This window comes from Gorilla gorilla, chromosome 2, assembly GCF_029281585.2.
Source record: "Gorilla gorilla gorilla isolate KB3781 chromosome 2, NHGRI_mGorGor1-v2.1_pri, whole genome shotgun sequence".
NCBI lineage: Eukaryota > Metazoa > Chordata > Mammalia > Primates > Hominidae > Gorilla > Gorilla gorilla.
The window spans coordinates 90946083-90969581 of NC_086017.1; the positions used below are offsets into that span (position 1 = coordinate 90946083).

The following is a 23499-nucleotide window of genomic DNA, read 5'->3' on the forward strand; positions in this document are numbered from 1 at the left end:
GAGAACACCACAAAGATACTCCTCGAGAAGAGCATCCCCAAGAGACATAGTCATCAGACTCACCAAGGTCAAAATGAAGGAAAAAATGTTAAGGGCAACCAGAGAGACAGGTTGGGTTAGCCACAAAGGGAAGCCCATCAGACTAACAGTGGATCTCTCTGCAGAAACACTACAAACCAGAAGAGAGTGGGGGACAATATTCAACATTCCTAAAGAAAAGAAGATATTTATGCAGCCAAAAGACACATGAAAAAATGCTCATCATCACTGGCCATCAGAGAAATGCAAATCAAAACCACAATGAGATACCATCTCACACCAGTTAGAATGGCGATCATTAAAAAGTCAGGAAACAACAGGTGCTAGAGAGGATGTGGAGAAATAGGAACACTTTTACACTGCTGGTGGGACCGTAAACTAGTTCAACCATTGTGAAAGACAGTGTGGCAATTCCTCAAGGATCTAGGACTAGAAATACCATTTGACCCAGCCATCCCATTACTGGGTATATACCCAAAGCATTATAAATCATGTTACTATAAAGCACATGCACACGCATGTTTATTGCGGCACTATTCACAATAGCAAAGACTTGGAACCAACCCAAATGTCCATCAATGATAGACTGGATTAAGAAAATGTGGCACATATACACCATGGAATACTATGCAGCCAATAAAATAGGATGAGTTCATGTCCTTTGTAGGGACATGGATGAAGCTGTAAACCATCATTCTCAGCAAACTATCACAGGGACAAAAAGCCATATACTGCATGTTCTCACTCATAGGTGGGAACTGAACAATGAGAAGACTTGGACACAGAAAGGGGAACATCACACACTGGGGCCTGTCATGGGCTGGAGGGAGGAAGGAGGGATAGCATTAAGAGATATACCTAATGTAAATGACGAGTTAATGGGTGCAGCACACCAACATGGCACATGTATACATATGTAACTAACCTGCACATTGTGCACATGTACCCTAGAACTTAAAGTATAAAAAAAAGATGTTTGTGATTAAATAAATAGATTAACAAATAAAAGAATGCAAAAAAAAGTCTCTCAGACTACAGTGTAATCAAATTAGAACTCAAGATTAAGAAACTCACTCAAAACTGCACAACTACATGGAAACTGAACAACCTGCTCCTGAATGACCACTGTGTAAATAATTAAGTGAAGGCTGAGATAAAGATGTTCATTGAAACCATTGAGAACAAAGACACAATGTACCAGAATCTCTGGGACACATTTAAAGAAGTGTGGAGAGGGAAATTTATAGCACTAAATGCGCACAACAGAAAGCTAGAAAGATCTAAAACTGACACCCTAACCTCAAAATTAAAAGAACCAGAGATCCAATGGCAAATAAATTCAAAATCTAGCAGAAAACAAGAAAGATCAGAGCAGAATTGAAGGCGGTGGAGACACGAAAAACCCTTCAAAAAATCAATGAATTGAGGAGCTGATTTTTGAAAAGATCAACAAAATAGGTAGATGGCTAGCCAGATTAAAAAAGAAGAAAAGAGAGAAGAATCTTATATAGAGGCCATAAAAATGATACAGGTGATATCACCACTTATCCCACAGAAATACAAACTACCATCGGAGAATGCTATAAACACCTCTACACAAATAAACTAGAAAATCTAGAAGAAATGGATAAATTCCTGGACATATACACCCTCCTAAGTCTAAACCAGGAAGACGTCAAGTCCCTGAATAAAGGAATAACAAGTTCTGAAATTGATGTAGTAATTAATAGCCTACCAACCAAAAAAAGTATAAGACCAGACAGATTCACAGCTGAATTCTACCAGAAGTACAGCGAGGAAATGGTACTATTCCTTCTGAAACTATTCCAAACAATAGAAAAAGAGGGAATTCTCCTTAACTCATTTTATGAGGCCAGCGTAATCCTGATACCAAAACCTGGCAGAGACATAACAAAAAAAGAAAACTTCAGGCCAAAATCCCTGATGAACATAGATGCTAAAATCCCCAATATAATACTGGCAAACCCAATCCAGCAGCACATCGAAAAGCTTATCCACCATGATCAAGTCAGCTTCATACTTGGGATGCAAGGCTAGTTCAAAATAAGCAATTCAATAAATGTAATCCATCACATAAACAGAACCAATGACAAAAACCACAGATTATCTTAATAGATGCAGAAAAGGCCTTTGACAAAATTAAACACCCCTTCATGCTAAAATCTCTCAAAAAACTCGGTATCAGTGGAACGTATCTCAAAATTATAAGTGCTATTTATGACAAACCCACAGCCAATATCATACTTAATGGGCAAAAACTGGAAGCATTCCCTTTGAAAACCAGCACAAGACAAGGATGCCCTCTCTCACCACTGCTATTCATCATAGTATTGGAAATTCTGGCCAGGGCAATCAGGCAAGAGAAAGAAATAAAGGTTATTCAAATAGGAAGAGAGGAAGTCAAATTGTCTGTTTGCAGATGACATGATTGTATATTTAGAGAACGCCATCGTCTCAGCCCAAAACTCCTTAAGCTGATAAGCAACTTCAGCAAAGTCTCAGGATACAAAATCAATGTGCAAAAATCACAAGCATTCCAATACACCAATAACAGGCAAACAGAGAGTCAAATCATGGGTGAACTCCCATTCACAATTGCTACTAAGAGAATAAAATACCTAGGAATACAACTTACAAGGGATGTAAAGGACCTCTTGAAGCAGAACTACAAAACGCTGCTCAAGGAAGACAAACAAATGGAAAAACATTCCATGCTCATGGATAGGAAGAATCAATATCATGAAAATGAACATACTGCCCAAAGTAATTTATAGATTCAATGCTATCCCCATCAAGCTACCACTGGCTTTCACAGAATTGGAAAAAAAAATACTTTAAACTTCATATGGAACCTAAAAAGACATTACACAGCCAAGACAATCCTAGATTAGAAGAACAAAGCTGGAGGCATCATGTTACCTAATTTTACTACAAGGCTACAGTAACCAAAACAGCATGGTACTGGTACCAAAACAGATATATACAACATGGAACAGAACAGAGGCCTCAGAAATAATACCATATGTCTACAACCATCTGATCTTTGACAAACCTGACAATAATAAGCAATAGAAAAAAGATTCCCTATTTAATAAGTGGTGTTGGAAAGACTGGCTAGCCATATTTAGAAAACCGAAACTGGACCCCTGCCTTACACCTTATACAAAAATCAACTCGAAATGGATCAAAGACTTAAATGTAAGACCTAGGACGATAAAAATCCTAGAAGAAAACAATTCAGGCAACACCATTCAGGACATAGGCATGGGCAAAGACTTCATGTCTAAAACACCAAAAGCAATGGCAACAAAAGCCAAAATTGACAAATGAGATCTAATTAAACTGAAGAGCTTATGAACAGCAAAAGAAACTATAACCAGAGTGAACAGGCAACCTACAGAATGGGAAAAAATTTTTTCAATCTATCTGTCTGACAAAGAGCTAATATCCAGAATCTACAACGAACTTAAACAAATTTACAAGAAAAAAAAACATCAAAAAGTGGGCAAAGGATATGAACAGACACTTCTCAAAAGAAGACATTTATGCAGCCAACAGACATGAAAAAATGCTCATCATCACTGGTCATTAGAGAAATGCAAATCAAAACCACAATGAGATACCATCTCACACCAGTTAAAATGGTAATCATTAAAGTCTAAACAACAGATACTGGAGAGGATGTGGAGAAAAAGCAATGCTTTTACACTGTTGGTGGGAGTGTAAATTAGTTCAACCATTGTGGAAGACAGTGTGGCAATTCCTCAAGGATCTAGAACTAGAAATACCATTTGACCTGCAATCCCACTACTGGATATATACCTAAAGGATTATAAATCATTCTACTCTAAAGACACATGCACACATATGTTTATTGCAGCACTATTCACAATAGCAAAGACTTGGAACCAACCCAAATGTCCATCAATAGTAGACTGGATTAAGAAAATGTGGCACATATACACCATGGAATACTATGCAGCCATAAAAAAGGATGAGTTCATGTCCTTTGCAGGGACATGGATGAAGCTGGAAACCATCATTCTCAGCAAACTATAAGAAGGAGAGAAAACCAAACACCACATGTTCTCTCTCATAAATGGGAGTTGAACAATGAGAACACATGGGCACAGGGTGATGAACATCACACACTGAGTCCTGTCAGGAGGTGGGGGACTAGGGGAGGGATAGCATTAGCAGAAATACCTAATGTAGGTAATGGGTTGATGGGTGCAGCAAACCACCATGGCACGTGTATAGCTATGTAACAAAACTGCACGTTCTGCACATGTACTGCAGAAGTTAAAGTATAATAAAAATAAATAAAACAGAATCTGGAGAAAAAAGACAACAAAAGTCTAAGAAAGCATTAACAAATTTATCAAGCTTAACAGCATATTCAGATAGATTGTCAAAATCAGGGGCTTGGAGCTGAGTTTATCAGATCTGAGTAATGTGGGCACCAGTTATGAAAAAAGAAAGATCCTTACGCAAATTATACATAGCAATACAAACATTTGCTAAGCCTATATGTCAGTTTTAATCTAGCATGAGTGTTGTCCTCAAACCTAACACAGATTTTACTTTCATCTTTCTTGTTTTTAACAAAAGTCAACTTCCGTTTCTGGTCACATATACTGATCTGATCTGATTTTAGTCAAATATAGGTTATATATGTAAAGCATTGAAAACAACTCGGTTAAACATTAAAGTGTAGAAAATTATGAAAACAATGCTTGATCAAAGAATATAAGTGCTATTTTTTAAGAAATTCAAATAGATGATACTTTTTGCAGAAAAATGTTCAGCATTGTGAATTTTAAAAAAGCAATTAATAATGTATTGTCTGAGTAGAATTTAATTCCACAACATTTTTAAGAAATTTTGCCTGAGGATTTATTAAGTATAGAAATTGTTTTTAAAAATCTATTTTTTTTAATTTCAAGAGCTCTTGTTGGGCTTTTAGTCACACCTGCTATATTTTAAATATAATAATTACATTTTAAATAACTTTTCTTGCAGAAAGATCTTATACATATAGAAATGAAGTTGAAATTATTAGATCAAATAAAGTCAGTGTTAATTCTGTTAAAAATTTGAGAGCTATAAAAGATAAACGAATGAATCGCTGTATTTAACACACTTATATATTTCACTTCTGCCTTACAATGGAGTCATTTAAATACATCAAGATTTTGAAATGATTTTGATTTATTTTATAATAGTAACTTGCAATAATATAATTTGTTATCTATATGAAATTTCAGGCCGCAAACCTATGTATGAAAAGCTGATTATTTATTTAGAACAAAACTAAAAAATTCACTAATTCCAAACCTTTGTTGGTTGGAGGTTGTGAAGCCAAGGAGCTCCTTAACTACACTTGTAATTTCTAACTTGGTTTCTTTCGATACAATCTAGTTTAGTAAGTGTCAAACAAAGAAGATAATACAAATATACTTCCTCAGCTAAAATGAATTCATTTGTTATTGTATATTTGTTATTTGTAGTAAAAAAAAAATGAAGATGAAGTTGTCAAAGTTCACTTTTGAAAGGTTTATCAAAGTTTCAATTACTTAACATGGATATTTGCCCTACAGGCCAGGCCATACAATCAATAGTACACTGTATTTGTCCACTGGAAGAACTACAAGAGAAGTGAGAAAGACAGATAGAAAGAGAAAGGGGAAGGTAAGAGAAACATAAATATGTCCTGGTAAATAATAAAACTGTTAAGGAAATATATTTAACTTTCATCATAGAATGTTGAAAACACTTTAGGAATTATTTCCATGTTACCTAATCTTTGAAAGAAATTGTTTTTGTTAAAATTGAGTTGCATTTTTGCTTTCTTCCTTAATAAATTTAAGGAATAGAAAATGGAAGTACTGGCATTCAAATTTTGCATCATTGATAAATCATTTTAAGATGATTTTTATATTACTGTTCTAATGTATAATTGGTATTTTAGTTAGCAGTTCCAGATTTCTTTTGTAAATAATATTTAATTTTCTAAATTATAAAAAGGGAATATTTTTATAATTGTAAAGTATATCAAAGTCTTTTAAATAATAAAAACTAGAAATCCCTAGATCTAATATATTTTTGTATACTTTTGTAATGTTCTTTCCATACTGAACTCATGAACAAACTTAGTTTTCAAAATATTATGAATTTTACCGTATGCTCAGTTTCTAAATCTTTAAGGCAAGAGTCATATTACATGTCAAAAATAATTCTCTTAAATAATACATTTGACATAGAATCATATTATTCTAGCATTGAAAGTGATGATTTCTCATTTAAATACTTCAAATGACTAAGACTGCCTCTGAAATTTTTAGGTTTCTTGTGAGCACAGTATGAATACTTACTGTCAATTCATATATTGCATAACTTATTTAGATTCAGAAAGTCTTTAATTATCTACACTCTTATCTTTTATCTTAAATAATATACAATTTCATTTTATACTTTTATCTTAAATGATATATAATTTCATTTCAGAGGCAACTGAAATTCCAAATGTCCTTAATTCTAAGTAGATTATATTTTATTTATTTCTGCAATGTTCTGTATATACTAAGATTGCAAATATATAATGCTTTAATATTTAAAAGATAATTGACAAAGAGCTTGTCTTTTATTTCTTTATAGAAATACCTAGTTGGTATGTATTTATAACTAATTCGGGTTAAAGGTTTAAAAACCTTTCTTAAATTAGAGTGTTAATTGGGAAAAATAAGCCTCACTAATAAAGCACTCTGTTAATGATTAACTCATCCTAAGTTATCTACACTGAGAGAAAAGAAATAATAGCTAAGTACTGTTTTGGAGTAAATTTACTCATTTTATATCCCAAATCTTGCAACTATTTCATATCTCCAATCTGCATTATCAGACCTCCTAAATTTGGATGGACTTCCCATGGGTTCAAGTCCTACATGGAGATTTCATTAAAAACACAACTATAATACTTAAATTCCTTTGCTAATAGATGTCAACCAAAATCTGTATAGATGTTGTAAATCTACCTTTCATTGTGTATGTCACTGTAATTAATATATCAGTTTGCCTCGTCTCACTTACATAATATATTGACTATACTATTGACTCAATTTCAGGAACTTTCTATATATGGTAAAAGGTTGGAATAGCAAATATTAGGAAAAAAAGAATGAGATTTTTATTGTAATTGTGTTCTTGGGCACAAACTAAACTTTTGCATTTGTTAAGACTGGTATTTCAGACATGACTCATAGTCAATATGATGTCTGATACTGATTTCCTTTATATTTACTTCTTAATTTCACTGTCATCCCAGTTATTAATTGTGACTTAAATCAATCCCTAAGCTCTCACAAAATTTGGAGATAAAGTTTTAACTTTTAAAAACTGTTTCATAAGAGATTAAAAACACATTCTTGCAGTAATCCAAATGTCTCACATAAACGACAATTGGTGTCTATTTGTAACAATAGGTACTACTCTTAAATCCACCTTGTAAATTACAGGCTCACTATTTCATTAGGTGGTGTATATCCTCAGTATCTAGCACAGAGTCTTACATGCAAAATACTTACTCAACAGGAAAAGCACAGAAAAGCCACATTAAAACAGTGTTACAGGGGCAAGGGCAACTTAACACAGAAGCTATTATCACATCCTTAGGAGAAACTCCCAGATGAGTAGCAGAAAATCTTGATTCTATTAGTTTTGCCACTTTCAAGATGTATAGCCACAGTTGAATCTCTAACTCTTCAAGGCTACAGTGTCCTTGTGTAAACAGAGAAGAACTCAGAGAGGTGACTCACAGAGGACTCTTTCATTCTAAAATTTTATGACTTCTGAAATTCGGAGGCATTTTACATATGTAACGTTATTTCCAATGCATGATTAATTTAACTGAGCATATTGAGCTACACAGGTTTTAAGAAGTCAAAAACTCTACACCTAATCGCTAATGGTGGCAAAGACTTAATTCAATAATTCAGTAGTTAGCTGAATTGTATATTCAAATATAAGCCTACCTTGACTATTTTTTAATGTCAGCTTTGATTTTATTAAGTATGAGAAAGCTCTTCATGCTAATTAAGTTAAATACATAAGATCATTAAAACTCACTTAATGGTGGCATAAATATAGAGAGTTTTAAAAATTATCCAAGACATGTCTCTATAACTTTGGGTACAACTAATAATGTCATAATAAAAATTGGATAAGAAGAAATCCTGCTAATTTGTGTGAGGCACAATATTAGAAAAGATTCTTAGCCAAAATAGAAGATTGACAGTAGCTAAAGTGGAAGGAAAATTGACCTGCCAAGAATATTTCAGTTAACACTGACATTCTTAGTAAAAGTATTTCAAATTGTTGTTCATATATGATATGATGGTTAAAAGCAAAGAGATACCCAAATAAGGCTGAGAAGTGTAGTTTACATATAAAAATGTAATGGGTTTAAAATTTAATACCATCCACATAATTAATTCAAAAACCAAACATAGCTGTAAAAATTAAATGGAGCTTTTGTAAGCAATAAAATTTGCTCATAATTTTAATTGCTATGTAAAAGGCTACATTTAAAAAATCCTCAGAGAAATCTTAGGATTTATTCTCAGAATAATATTAAATGTACATGTTTGATTTATTTTCTTCACATTGACACTTTGAACAAAGTTTTTGTGAAGTCTGAGAAAAGGGAATTAAAATAGCTGTATTACATCAGGAGACAGGCAACAGCTATGTGAGCTACCTGGTACGGAACATGGGGTTCACAAATCATACAAGGAGAATATAAAAGAAAAAAAGTATAAAGAGGTGCAGAATCCTGAGTGTAAAACCAGCTTGATTAAGATAATCTCTAAGGAATGCCATATTGAGCTGTATATTAATGGGGGTATTGTATTCAAATTCTCTACAATTCGAATTATAGAAAGGACCTAGAAGTCCACCATCATTTCATAAATGATGCAAGGTCAGATAAATTACCTAACATCACTAAATAATTAATGCAAAGTTCAAACTGTATCTCAAGGCTTCCAATCCTTAGTGTAATGTTCTGCTTTCATTTGTCATGCCTCATACTTTTAAAGATATAATATATAAAGGATTCTTTTACAAATTGCTAAACCATTTAAAACATGTTTCCTTTGGTAGAGCAAAGATGGTATCAGTAATTTCATCTGAAGATATTATTTCCCTTCACAAAACTACCAAAATAAACTTTAAACTCATAAATTGTAAATATAAAAAAATTTATGATAGATGAGTTAAAATGAATTGTAATTTTATCATTATATACTTGATATTTAGAGTAAATCTAACACATTAAATCTGTCTGGGAAGATTTCAAACAGGAAAGGTTTGAATCATTGGTTTGGTAAAATAATGTTTATATTTCTCACTATACTTTTCTAAAATATTAGGAATCAGGAACCAAAGAGTATCACTTAAACGTACTCAAACACATAGACCTGCTTTAATTAAGTAAATGGAAATAGATACCTAAATTCATCAAAATACTATCTAGCTTTTCTTATATACCAAGAATATTTGAGCTTTCACACAGCTACCCTATTTGTTCAAATTCAATCCCATTGCTCCTCTCTACTTCAATTGTTTTCAAACGTTAGTTGCACTAGAGTCATCTGGTTAAAACCAAAGTACCAGCCTCAGACCCAGAGTTTCAGATGTATAATAGTAAGTAGGAGATGGAGCCAGCGATGAGCATTTCTAACAAATTCCTTGGTGTTGCTAGTACTGGTGGTCTGATGAACACAGCTTTGAGAACCACTGCTCCACTCTGCCTAGTTCATTTGTGTTTTAATTTACATTATTACCTAAAATTAAGCATTCATATAATTCCCAGTATACATTTTCCTATAGTTTTATTTCCAACTTGGGGTGGGAGAACTTCACCTGTATGGATATCATATCCATTCCCTTCTATTATTTAAAACCATGCTATGCTTCAACCCATTAAAACAATAATTTTTAGATCTCAGTTCCGTATGATTTTAATCTAGATTTCTTATGCCAGTATAAGGCTATTTCTTTATTTAAATTCACCTGTAGATGAAAAATAACTGTGCTTTTACTTTATTAACAATAAATCTCAAATATGAAATAATTGATATGAAGTAGGTAATTGAGCCTTTCCTCAAAAATTCTCTCATGAACAAACACTTATTGCAAGTCTTGATGAAAGAGTTCAAAATTGGTGAGTTGTGAAGGACAGCCTGCTGAGTACAGTGGGAACTATTCAATCACCTTAGTTTTTCTTCTCCAGCCTTCAAATTATCAGAAATTTCACCTGTTAACTTGTTCTCCCTTTGACCCCATTTTTCTCTTCACGTTCTAATTGAAATGTGGAACCAAAAAACGGATTCACAGAGAGTGAAATATATTTTGAGTTTGTACATTCACTAAAATATATGTAGTGCAAAGCATGTGTGTTCAGCTTCTGTAGAACTCTTGTGAAGGCAATGATATTCTCTCTTATATAACTCTTCCTCAAATATAGTTTTTATATATTATTAAATCAAATCATTAAGCATTTAATATTATACAATTGCCTACAGAAATGGAATTGCCAGAGAATGAAATTAAATATTTGTAGATATGTTGAAATCTGTATGAGAACGTCAGTAGCTGAAATAATAGCAGTAAATGTCATGATAAAGATAGTACCATGGGCATCTCTGAGTTCCTGGGTCTTTGAAGAACAAAGAAAAGCTCATATTAATTGATGAGTTATAAAACTTACTAGAGGATTTCTAAAGTCAATTCTGATTATTATAAATACACAGGTATATTTTGATTTAATGAGAAGTATATTATTCTTAATGAACGGCTTTTAAAATTCAGGTTATCCTTGCTTTAGTACTGAAGTTCTAAGAACTTTGTTACTGAAATTTTAAAGAACTTTTTGTGTTTTACATTATAATTCTCAAATATAATGTGGTAAATTTTCCAGTATTCCATTTGGAAATAAAATTTAATAACTGTAACTCCATTATAAGATTAAACAAACATAATTTATCATGGACATTATTAATTGATTTAATAACATTTAAAAAGTTGTATGAATATTTGCCATACACTATATAGCTACTAAATGCTTTTTAGAGTATATCACTTTTTAAAAATATCTCATTAAAACAATTATCATAGCTTGATTTGTATTATAGTTACATACTGTCAACTTTCCCACCAAAGGGCGTGTTCCTAAAGGGCAGAGCTGTATTACTTCTACATGTATAAAAAAATACTTCATGCAAAGCCTTACACATAGAATGAATGTAAGGGAAGGGTAACTAACTTTTATAGGTTGCCTACTCTAGGCTAAATACTGTATATGTTTATTGTATTGGCTACGCCTCTACATAACAAACCATCTCAAAACTTGGTGGTTTGAAACAATAATAATTTATTATTTATGTACAATTCTGTGAATTTTCTGGACTGAGCTGCCTTCAGTGAGTCTGAATAATAGTGTGAACTCCCTCACGTATCTGTGCCCTTGGCTAAAATGACTAAAATTCTGGGCTATCCAGGCACTCTCTCCACTGGGCCTCTCTCCACGTGTACTCATATCATCTAGGAGGTTAGCCCTAGCTTCTTCATGCAGACTCCTATTTACATCATATTTGCTGATTTTTTTGCCAAAATCAAGTCATAAGTTGTTATGGGTTGAATTTTGTCCCTCCAAAAATATGTGCTGAATCCTAATCTTATTGAAAGATTCTACTTGGGCTTATGAAGAAGCTATAATCAAGGGAAATAATCACTGATAAAAACACAACCTCTCATGTGTTACCAATCACCTGCATAGCTGTTTTTACTTTATTTTTTCCTTTTTAAAAGATATAATGATGGTGACACTACCTTACACATAAGGGGTGCTTATTATGTGCCAGGTATTCTTCTAAACATGTGACACATCGTATCTGATTTAGTCCTCCCAGGCGTTATAGTAGGATGTGAAAACTGAGACCCAGAGATATGGAGTAATGTATTCATGGTCACTAAATTAGTAAATGGTTACATTTGACTAAGTACTCTTTATTGTCATTTAATGCTGTCTCCTTTAATTAGTTATAAACCTTAGAATTTGAAACTTGTAGTCTTAACATTTTTTAAATGGGTTGAAAATTATAAATGTCATAGGAAAGTATTTCTTTTGTAATGTATTTTATATTATCCAACTAAAAAGACTTGAGGAAGAGTAAAAACAGAGACCAAAACAAAACTTCCTTCATGCTCTTGCTATACTAAAGCAGTACAAAGAGTTACTAGTGTAATATCTTAACTGTTTATTAAATAAGAGAAATTGAATTTTACCTCTTGGCCCTTGCAAATTGCATTTCACTTTGCACAGGGAACACGTCATAGTGTGCATTTAAGATCAGATTCAGAGGGACATACAGTATTTATTTATGAGCAATATGTTACTTTTACATTAAAAAATTCAATCATGTTTTTACAATAAAATATTATAAAGTTGTAAGAAAATACATTTCAATTGAACTGACATGTGTTTAATGCTCCTAGTCTTGACAGTTTCAGAGATTTAAACACAAAAATTTAAAAGAATATTCCTTGAGAAGTTAGTAGATATCCTTCATACCAAGAAAGAATATCATATGTCAATAACATGAAGGCTTACATAATTGCTTTCTCTGTACTAGTTATGAAATTTTAGAAGTTTGCTTTGTTTAATATTTTGGCCTAAATTATATTACTGATTTTTGGATAGATAATGAACACAGTGAATATTTTGAATAATAAAAACAGAGGCACAGATGTAAGTCTTTTTTCCTCCATCACCACATGCCTCTCAGATTTCCTCTTTAGAGATAACTACAGTTTCCAGTTTCTTGTGTATCCCTGGAGAGTTATTTCATGCAATTACAAGCAGTATGAAAAGATTTAAAGTGGATATTCTGTCATGTCAAGGAAAGGAAACATATTTAATAGCATATAGATTTTCATAATTATGTTCTTTCTTCCAAATATTGGTTTTAAGTGTTCCCTTTAGTAAAAGTAAATTGTATGATATATTTCTTAGTCTCAGGTTTCTTGGGTAATATTGAAATTATTAAGATATCTATGAGTACATATATTCTAAAATATTTCAGTAGGTTTTGTATTTTCACTTCTTTGTGAGTCTCCTTGATTATTTTATAAAGTAGTTCTAGCTCAAATACTTTTAAAATTTTCTATAGGCATAAAGATAATGACCCTATGTCTTATACGTTTATTTCATATATGTAATAACTTTTATTTATTCATTACTGTTTGATTCTCAGAAACATGGCAATATGCTTTGGCTCTGTGTCCCCATCCAAATCTCATCTTGAATTGTAATAATCCCCACGTGTTAAAGGCAGGACCACGTGGAGGTAATTGATTCATGGGGCAGTTTCCCCCATGCTGTTCTCATGATAATAAGTGAGTCTTATGAGATCATGATTGTAAGTTTCTTGAGGTCTCCCCAGCCATGCAGAACTGTGAGTCAGTTAAACCTCTTTCCTTTATAAATTGCCCAGTCTCAGATATTTCTTCATAGCAGCATGAGAATGGACTAATACAGTAAGTTGGTATCAAGGTAGTGCGGCACTGCTGTAAAGATGCCTGAAAATGTGGAAGCGACATTGGAACTGGTAACAGGCAGAGGTTGGAACAGTTTGGAGGGTTCAGAAGAAGACAGAAAGAGGTGGGAAAGTTCGAAACTTCCTAGAGATTTGTTGAAAGGCTTTGAGCAAAATGCTGATAGTGATATTAATAATGATGTCCAGGCTGAGGTGGTCTCAGATGGAGATGGGGAACTTCTTGGAAAATGGAATAAAGGTGACTCTTCCTATGCTCTAGGAAAGAGTCTAGTGGCATTTTGACCTTGCCCTAGAGATCTGTGGAACTTCGAACTAGAGATAAATTGTTTAAGGTATCTGGTGGAAGAAATTTCTAAGCAGCAAAGCATTCAAGAGGAAGCAGAGCATAGAAGTTTGGAAAGTTTGCAGCCTGGCAATGTGATACAAAACAAAAACCTATTTTCTGGGGAGAAATTCAAACCTGCTGCAGAAATTTACATAAGTAACAAAGAGCCAAATGTTAATCACCAAGACATTAGGGAAAATGTCTCCAGGGAATATCAGATACCTTCACAGCAGGCCCTCCCATCATAAATCAACAGGTCTAGGAGGGAGAAATGGTTTCATGGACCAGGTTCAGGGACCCCTGCTCTGTGCAGCCTTGGGACATGGTGTCCTGCATCCCAGCTGCTTCAGCTCCAGCTATGGCTAAGAGGGGCCAAGGTATAGCTTGGGCCATTACTTCAGAGGGTGCAAGCCCCAGGACTTTGTTGCTTCCACGTGGTGCTAAGCCTGTAGGTGCACAAGTCAAGAATTGAGTTATAGGAACATCTACCTAGATATCAGAGGATATATGGAAATGCCTGTGTGTCCAGGCAGAATTTTGCTACAGGGAGCGGAACCCTCAAGGAAAACCTCTGCGAGGACAGTATGAAGAGGAAATGTGGGATGGGAGCCCCCACACTAAGTCTCTCTACTGAGGCACTGCTTGATGGAGCTGGGAGAAGAGGGCCACTGTCCCCCAAATTCCAGAATAGTAAATCCATGGGCAGCTTGCACCCTGCACCTGGAAAAGCTGCAGACACTCAATACCAGTCCATGAAAGCAGCCAGGAGGGAAGCTTTACCCCGCAAAGCCTCAGGAGCAGAGCGACCCAAGGGTATGGGAGCCCACCTCTTGCATCAGTGTGAAAATTATCTAATGAATACTAAATACTTAAAGAGCCTTTGCAAATATTTTCTAACAACATAAATTACCTTTAAAATATTATTTTAAATTATTGCAACTCTAGCTTTGATAGTGATATTAGTACTGACATCTACTAATGTGTATGGTGTATGGTGTTGAGATACATACACGCTTTAGAAGAGAATTTCGTTTCAATTCAGAAACCATCGCCTCTATTCTGAAAACTGGGTAGATCTGTAGAGCTCTCTCTCAACTTATTAACTGTTTTTGTTTTGTATTAATTTAGAAAATTTGGAAAGAGAATGTATTTATCTAAGTAGTAGATTTCCTTCTTACTTACTACATAGTTTCATCTGATTCTTAATCATCTTACTATTTCAGGAAAAAATAAACAGTCTGTGGTAGAAATGTAAGTGGTTGAGCAAGAAGATACATAAATAGATGGATGATGAATAGATGATGACAGAGGTAGACATAGAAATGTAGATGTAGGCTAGGTACTGACAGATTTCCATCTCTACCTACACCTACACTATCTGTCTATCTATATGTATCTATCCAGCTGTCTATCTATCTAACTCAAGAAATCTCAAGTGCAGGAATTTCAGATCCATAGAACTGAGTTACTCATACTCCATGCATTCGACGTTATTGTTATCATCTTGTTCATTGTTGTTGTTCTAATGCTTTGGTCTTAAACCCTTGCTCAAATTTTCTTCCTCTTCCTGACGTTGACACTCACTCTCCTGGATTCATTGATGTATACATACATGTCTACGTGATATATATGTATACACAAATATATATGCTACTATTCAGAGTTTAATTATATAAATGCTTCAAACATGTTGATGTTTTTTGTCGTTTTTAATTCAATATTTTTCATCCAAGAGTTTTATATATAGTGTTTGTTCTCTTTATAGTTGCTGAAAATTTGATTGGATCTATATAACATGTTTTGTTTTTATATTCTATTGTGGATAGGAAACTAATATCTATTCTATACATTACTATCACATGCAATGTGTTGCCAAACCTTTTGTTCTGTAGGGCCATCTATGATTCGAAGCTCCCATGCATGCAGGAGCATCCCATTTCTAGAAAGAAAGAAAAATTTTCTTGTTTTCTGCCTCAAAAAATGCAGAAGAAGCTTGCTCAATCAAAAAATGTGGGGAGTTAACACTTAAGAATTACCCTCAAGTGTAGGACTAAATAAATGACCCAAGCCTTCCTAGAGAGAACAATTCAGAAGTACCATTTCCATGCTTCCTTAGATGGGCAGTAAGATAATTCAGCTCTAGTTGTCCACATAGATAACTGTCTCCATAAAATGTATTTTACTTCTTTTTCCTTTTTGTCTGTCACACTGTTCCCACTCCTTTTCTCCAAATTTTTTTAGATCGCTTTCCAGGTAAGCTAGCTTCACTCAAGTCCTTGTCACCGACTTTGAGAAGAATCAAATGATGACACAATGTTATGACAGACCATCCTACATATGTTTCCCTGTGAATTTATGTTGGCTTGAGGATGGTAGAGTAAAAATACCATCAATGTGAAATGTTTGATTATAGTCCCCAACCATAACTCCTACCTGTAATAGAATTACATATTCATGCCAGGAGTCGTGTGACCTTGCAGTGCTTTCCCCTGCCATGTGTTCCTGTAGGATCACTGTCCCTGCATCAATACTGCACAGTTTAATAACTATACCTTTGCAATATTCCTCAAATATCTTGTAGAACAGGTTTCCTTCCTCCACCCTCACTGCATGGAATATCTTTTACAAAATAACTTTAGTAATTTGTCAACTTTTATTATAACACACTAAATTAGGATCAGTTTTCCAAAATCCCTCTAAAATCCTGCTTCTCTGTGGAATGGAATTCCATTGGGTTTTAGAAAAATTGATGGAAAATATGTATCCCTCCGATGTTAGTTTAGTATCCATACAAACATAATAAAATTTTCAGTATGTTTAGGTCTTTTAAGAATAATATTTCATGGAGTTTTCAAATTCCAGCCAAGTACCTATAGACTTCCTACTCTAGGCAGAAGGCTTTTGCATGAGCTTTAAATGTTCTTTCCAAAAGGAGGAGACCCCAGCACTCTGATTAAAAACCCAGTGAATTTCTAATCTTCATAAAGCTCTCATTTTAAGCCTGATTTCCTTAGGGATAGCTTTCTTTATCAAGCTGACTATATACAATATCTCAATTTATATTTAATAAGCATTATAACTCCTGCTGTGTTGGCATTCCATAATATTACTTTTATAAATTGTATATAATTATTTGATTAATGCCCCCCCAACTAGACTCAAGGGTTCATATGCCCATGTTGAAAAAATAAATAAATAGAGTTTACTTTAGACATTCCCCTATAATATTATAGTGGATCAATTAGCTTGTAGTAATAATTAATGATTATACACATAGAACAAAAGAAAACATCAGCTAGCCAATAAATACATTCATCTCAATTTAGTATAGTAGTCTTAACTTTGCACTTATCACTTTCATTAAAAATGCTTATAGTAGTTTTAGTGACATTTAGAAATGATTATCATAATATAGTCTGGTTAAACTCAGAGTAATAGCTTTGTTATTTACATATATGGGAAAAAAGTTCACCTACAACTAAATACGCTTGTTTCTCTTTTAGGTTCCTCAAAACTTGTTTAATAAGTCATCTGTTTTTATTGCTTTCTTTGCCTTTCATCTTTCATTCATTTAATACTCCATGATACCACTAGCTTCTCTCTATTAAAAAATTTAATAAAACATGGTGGATAGTGGGGTTATTTTCACTCATTTTGTGAATAAGGCAAAAGAGATCCATGAACATAAGAGACCCAGTCAAGGTAGCCTGGGTAATTTTTGTTGTAGCCAGGTGGAGAACCCCTACCCATCATTTGTTCACCACACTAAACCATGCCATTTCACCAGAATCGTAAAATTCTGGCCAAATACATAGAATTTTGCTCAGTTTTTACCTTTTGGTCATTTAATCAGTACTTGGCTGTGATGGCCATGCAAGCTTTCTTGAATTCTATTGTTTCAGTTTCTCCAACCTTGAATCAGCCAGAAAGCACAACACGACCTTATTCCTACACCCTGCCTCTTTCTATCTATCTAACTTTCATTATGATCCACACTTTCACAGCTTAACTCAGACTTTTTCTTCAAAATCAGCAGATCTGTAGCTGTCTTTTCACACTTAGTTCCTGTAAGATCTTATCCATTCCTATGAACATAAGTTAGTGAATATCAGATCTGTATCTCAAGCTACTTTATTCACTAAATGTTTTACAGTTAGTCTGTAAGATTGTTAGAGTTGCCCAACTGATATATTTTTGTACAGTTGAGCATAGTGTTATGGCAAGCTAAAAAAATGTCTTCGTGTTTGAAAATAAGAACACTTATCAATAGAGGTAAAACAAATGATCTTTGCACAATTTTTGTATTTAAAATTTCTAATGTATTTTTTTAGTGTGAATCACTTCTATATTCAGTTTTAATTTCACTCTCTTTTTCCCCTTAGGAACTCATCCAGTGTATTCTTATCCAACTTAGCAGAATGTTGCAGATTAGTCAGGGTAAACTATTTTTCAATAAGCTAAAAATGAAAACAAATTTCTTTGCTCTATATCACTTTTAAAAAATATGTATGACTATAAAGATGAGCTGCATTTAATACTGAGTTTTACGTACCTAAATTTTGGGAGGATTGCTACCTGAACTGACTAAATCTACTTTCAAACCTTCACTGTGAAGTCTGTACATGAGTTTCTTAGATTCTAGTACCAAATAGGAAGTTTTAAAAAGAGTGACAGAGCTGATTATATTTTCCTGCCAGAGAAATAATCTCCCCCAATAGGAAAGGGATTTTCTTAAAAGCAAGCTAATTTGGAAAGAGAAAAGGGAGAGAAAAAGTAAAACCATACCCTGCTAAAGAGATGCTTAAACAGACAATAGCTGTAAATGGGGATTCAGATATTGCTGTCAGGCCGTCTTAGTTACCTAAGGGTCAGCATTCTTTTTTATTTATTTATTTTTTTTTTTTTTGAGACGGAGTCTTGCTCTGTCGTCCAGGCTGGAGTGCAGTGGTGCAATCTTGGCTCACTGCAACCTCCGCCTGCTGGGTCAAGCAATTCTCCTGCCTCAGCCTCCCGAGTAGCTAGGATCACAGGTGCATGCCACCATGAATGGCTAGTTTTTTTGGTTTTTTTTGAAATGGAGTCTCACTCTGTCACCAGGCTGGAGGGCAGTGGTATGATCTCAGCTCACTGCAAACTCCGCCTCCTTGGTTCAAGCGATTCTCCTGACTCAACCTGCCGAGTAGCTGAGATTACAGGCACATGCTACCACACCCAGCTAATTTTTGTATTTTTAGTAGAGGCGGGGTTTCACCATGTTGGCCAAGGCTGGTCTCGAGCTCCTGAGCTCAAGGATTATAGGCATAAGCCACCGCTCCTGGCCGGGTCAGTATTCTTGACAAAGTAGTGTAGAGATATTGTGTAATACATTCACAGGAGTTAATTTAACTTTTATATTTTTAGACCTCCAGATTCCCTCTTTCAAAAAAAGAATCATAGCTATGAAAAAGTAGATATTCTAATTTGTAAAATGTAATCTTACTATGAGCCAGACATTGAACTATAATTTATATATTATCTTAGTCCATTCAATCTCTATAAAAATGCCTTAGACTTGGGAGGCCAAGGCAGGTGGATCATCTGAGGTCGAGAGTTCGAGACCAGCCTGACCAACATGGAGAAACACCATCCCTACTAAAATACAAAATTAGCCAGATGTGGTGGCACATGCCTGTAGTCCTAGCTATTTTGGAGGTTGAGGCAGGAGAATTGCTTGAACCCGGAGGTAGAGGTTGCAGTGAGCAGAGATCGCACCAATGCACTGCAGCCTGGGCAACAAGACAAGAGCAAAACTCCATCTCAAAAAAAAAAAAAAGATCTTAGACTGGGTAATTTATGAACAAAAGTAATCAGAAATTTATTGTTCACAGTTCTTCTGGAAGTTGGGAAGTCCAAGATCAAGGCATAACAGTTTGGTGTCTGGTGAGGGCCTGTAACTCATGGATGGTGCCTTCTATGTTCTCACATGGTGGATGGGCAAACAGGACTTTTCAACCTTTGTTTTTTAAGGGCACTATTTCCATTCCTGAAGACAGTGCCCTCATGATTTAATCACTTCTCTAAATGCCCCACTTTTTAGTAGTACCCTATTGGGTATTAGGTTCCAGCATGTGAATTTTGGGAGTGACATCATATTTCAGACAATAGTTTATATATATTTCATATAACTATATAATATATGTGTGTTTATCTATAGTGGCAAACAAAATTATGAAGTGCTCACTTCTCGGGCACTGATCCAAGTGTATTCACAAATATTAATTTAAAACTTAAAATAACTATATCAGGTAGGTGCTATTATTATAATCCTCATTTTGTAGAAACTGTGGGGAAAATAGATGAAGTGAATTCTCCACTGCTGAAAAGTGGTAGAGCTAATATTTAAACCCTGCAATCTGGCTTGAACACAATATTCTTAAACACTATGCAGCATGGCTTTGTTTATAAGTCCCATATGATTTAATCTTGAGAATAACTTGACACAGTAGATAATTATATTGAATTCATTATCTAAATGAAGCATCTGAAAATTACTGAAGTTTAATTCATTTTAATGAGTACATGCCTATAAAGTTCTGAAGCAGATACTTAGAGTTGCCTAACTTTATATCACATTCATCTAACAGCTATCAGATAAATAAACTCTACATTCCATTCCATTTTATATCTTGTAGGAAATGGTCTCATTCATGGTCATAAGTGCCCAAAATTGTATTAATTTTTATATATTTTCAAAGTACAACGTGTAGTTATTGCTTATACTAACATATGTATTTTCTGTTGGAAAGCAGGCTTAAAGATGATATTTTCAATATGGAGCAATACAGGTGATCATAAACAGAATGTCACTTAACAAAGAAAACAGTTGAACATTTAGAACCTCTTATTAGCAAACATTATTAATTTTCACTTACTTTCACAAAGATTATAGGGTTGTAAAGGATTATGGTAGTAAAAACGAGCACTTAAGTTTCATAATTGAATATTGGATTCCCTAGATGTGGTCTAAAATTTTAATGATTATCTTTAAATGTGCTGAGCACAAAGTCTACTTTCTTAATCACTCAGAGAAAACTGTCTAAAGCCCAGTCTTTTGCTTGTCTCTTTCCTGAAGCATGAAAATTTAAGGGAAAAAATAATAGTGTTAAGGATTTCATTAAAATTTTAATAAAGTGCTGGGCTTTTTTCAACATAGACATGCTTCGAAGTAAAGATATTTCAAATCTAGCATATTGCCACAAAATTATTATTAAACCATTCTTTGAAGTTCCAGATGTTTGTAATTCCAGGAACTTACTTTGACGTGGTATAGAACAACTTCAGTAATTGTAAGATATTGCTGTAAATTCAAAAATTCCCCAAATCCTTAAATTTAGGTATATTTCTCACTTAAAGACAAGAAAGTACAAACATTTTACCTATGTTTTGTGTTTAATGTAGCTCATAATGAAGAAAAATACAAGGGATATTAATGGTGGAAAGCTACATAATTAACAGCATGAACTTAGTTTGCTAAGCGATGTCAGACAATATAGCAATAGCTAAGACAGAAATGTTATATTCACAATACAAAGGCAAGGTTGTAGGCAACTTTTTAAAGCATTTCCTATGTATATGGGTTATGTTTAATATTAGTAGTCTTGATTAATTATTTGTATTCCCAATTGCAGTTTGTTGGGAATAGGGCCCCCAAAATCTGGCCATAAACTGGCCCCAAAACTGGCTATAAACAAGATCTCTGCAGCACTGTGACATGTTCATGATGGCCATAACGCCCACGCTGGAATTTTGTGGGTTTACCGGAATGAGGGCAAGGAACACCTGGCCCGCCCAGGGCAGAAAAGCGCTTAAAGGCGTTCTTAAACCACAAACAATAGCATGAGCGATCTGTGTCTTAAGGGCATGTTCCTGCTGCAGATAACTAGCCAGACCCTCCCCTTTATTTCGGCCCATCCCTTCGTTTCCCATAAGGGATACTTTTAGTTAATCGGATATCTATAGAAACAATGCTAATGACTGGCTTGCTGTTAATAGATACGTGGGTAAATCTCTGTTCAAGGCTCTCAGCTCTGAAGACTGTGAGACCCCTGATTTCCCACTTCACACCTCTGTATTTCTGTGTGTGTGTCTTTAATTCCTCTAACGCCACTGGGTTAGGGTCTCCCCGACCAAGCTGGTCTCGGCACAGTTAATTTTGGTGCTGTGTATTTTTTACATTTTATTTTCTCCCAAATATCTAGCTATGAAAACTTCTAAACATAGAGAAAAGATAAAAGAATCACTCAGTGAATATAGTAATACTCTATAACTACCACCTTTAACATTTACAAAAAAATTGTTAATTTTGATACATTTGTTTCATGATATATTTGACTATTCATTCTTCAATCATGTTATTTTTGATGTATTTATATACTTTATTCCCAAGTATTTACAAATACATACATTAAGTTGAGTTTCATATTTTGGAGGGGTAAAATTTACATGAAGTGGCATGCAAAAAAATTAATCTAAGTATAATTTTAAGTCATCTTAGTCTTGTTTCTGCTTTAAGTTTTGCATCCTTCTCCTACAGCAGATGTCCCTGTTTCACTATAATTCATATGTTCTAAATGGCAAAAATCACAAAGAATTCTGTTGTTTCCTAGCCCTTAGCCAATATGCTATTTATTCTCATCGGGATACTAATGTGTCATTTAGCTTTGTTCTAGACTGTTCTCATCACATTCTTACAAGAATATCGCACCAAAGGAGGCAGCCATCAACATTTAGTAGTAGCAGGGGCAAACAGAAACAAACACAAAAATGCCAAAGCACAAGATAATTAATTCCTAAATGAAAGGTCATTTATAATTGGGGTATACAAAAGTGACATTATGAAAATTAATAATCAAGACTTCATATAGAGGATCTATTTTCCTGACAAAAGGTACCCTACATGAACCTCAGTTGTATTATTATGTGCTATTAAAGGCCATGTTGTTAGTCTAAAGGCATGGTACGTTGCTAATGTGAAATGTTGCCTGAGGTTTACAAATGATAACACTTGATTTTTAACAAGCCACCCTACAAAATCAATTACCTCTGCTATAAATAAATTCTTATTGGCTTTATAAATAATTTACACTAAGGGTTATATAGTACCAGAATGTTTCCATTGACCTCAAGAAGAATTTTGTCACTGTAGTTTTATGCCATCACTAAAGAGCATTTTTCATAGAGTTAAAAATTGACAAAATACAATGCTTAAAATTTTAATATCTACAAAATGTATAATTCCTTTAATTTCCTAGGAAGTTCCATATTCATACAATTTTAATGTAATTTAGGGTCTAAAACACCCCATCTCAAATTCTATCAATGGGTTTTTTCTAAAGGAGATCACAATAAATATGAAAAATATTTCTTTCACACTGTGTATTAAAAAATATATTTCAAGATATCAGAGTGAATCAAACTCTTAGTGAATATCAAATATTGTTAGAGGAAGCTATAAATTGC

The 23499-nt window shown here is 34.0% G+C and overlaps 1 long non-coding RNA gene across 1 annotated transcript in view; it reads left to right on the forward strand.

Annotated features, from left to right (window-relative positions):
* LOC129532410 (uncharacterized) overlaps positions 1-23499 on the forward strand; it is a 303649-nt gene that overhangs the window by 124802 nt on the left and 155348 nt on the right. The window contains exon 2 of the long non-coding RNA XR_008678149.2: positions 5661-5751. This is a non-coding gene — a long non-coding RNA (uncharacterized lncRNA). The remainder of the gene's footprint in view (positions 1-5660; positions 5752-23499) is intronic.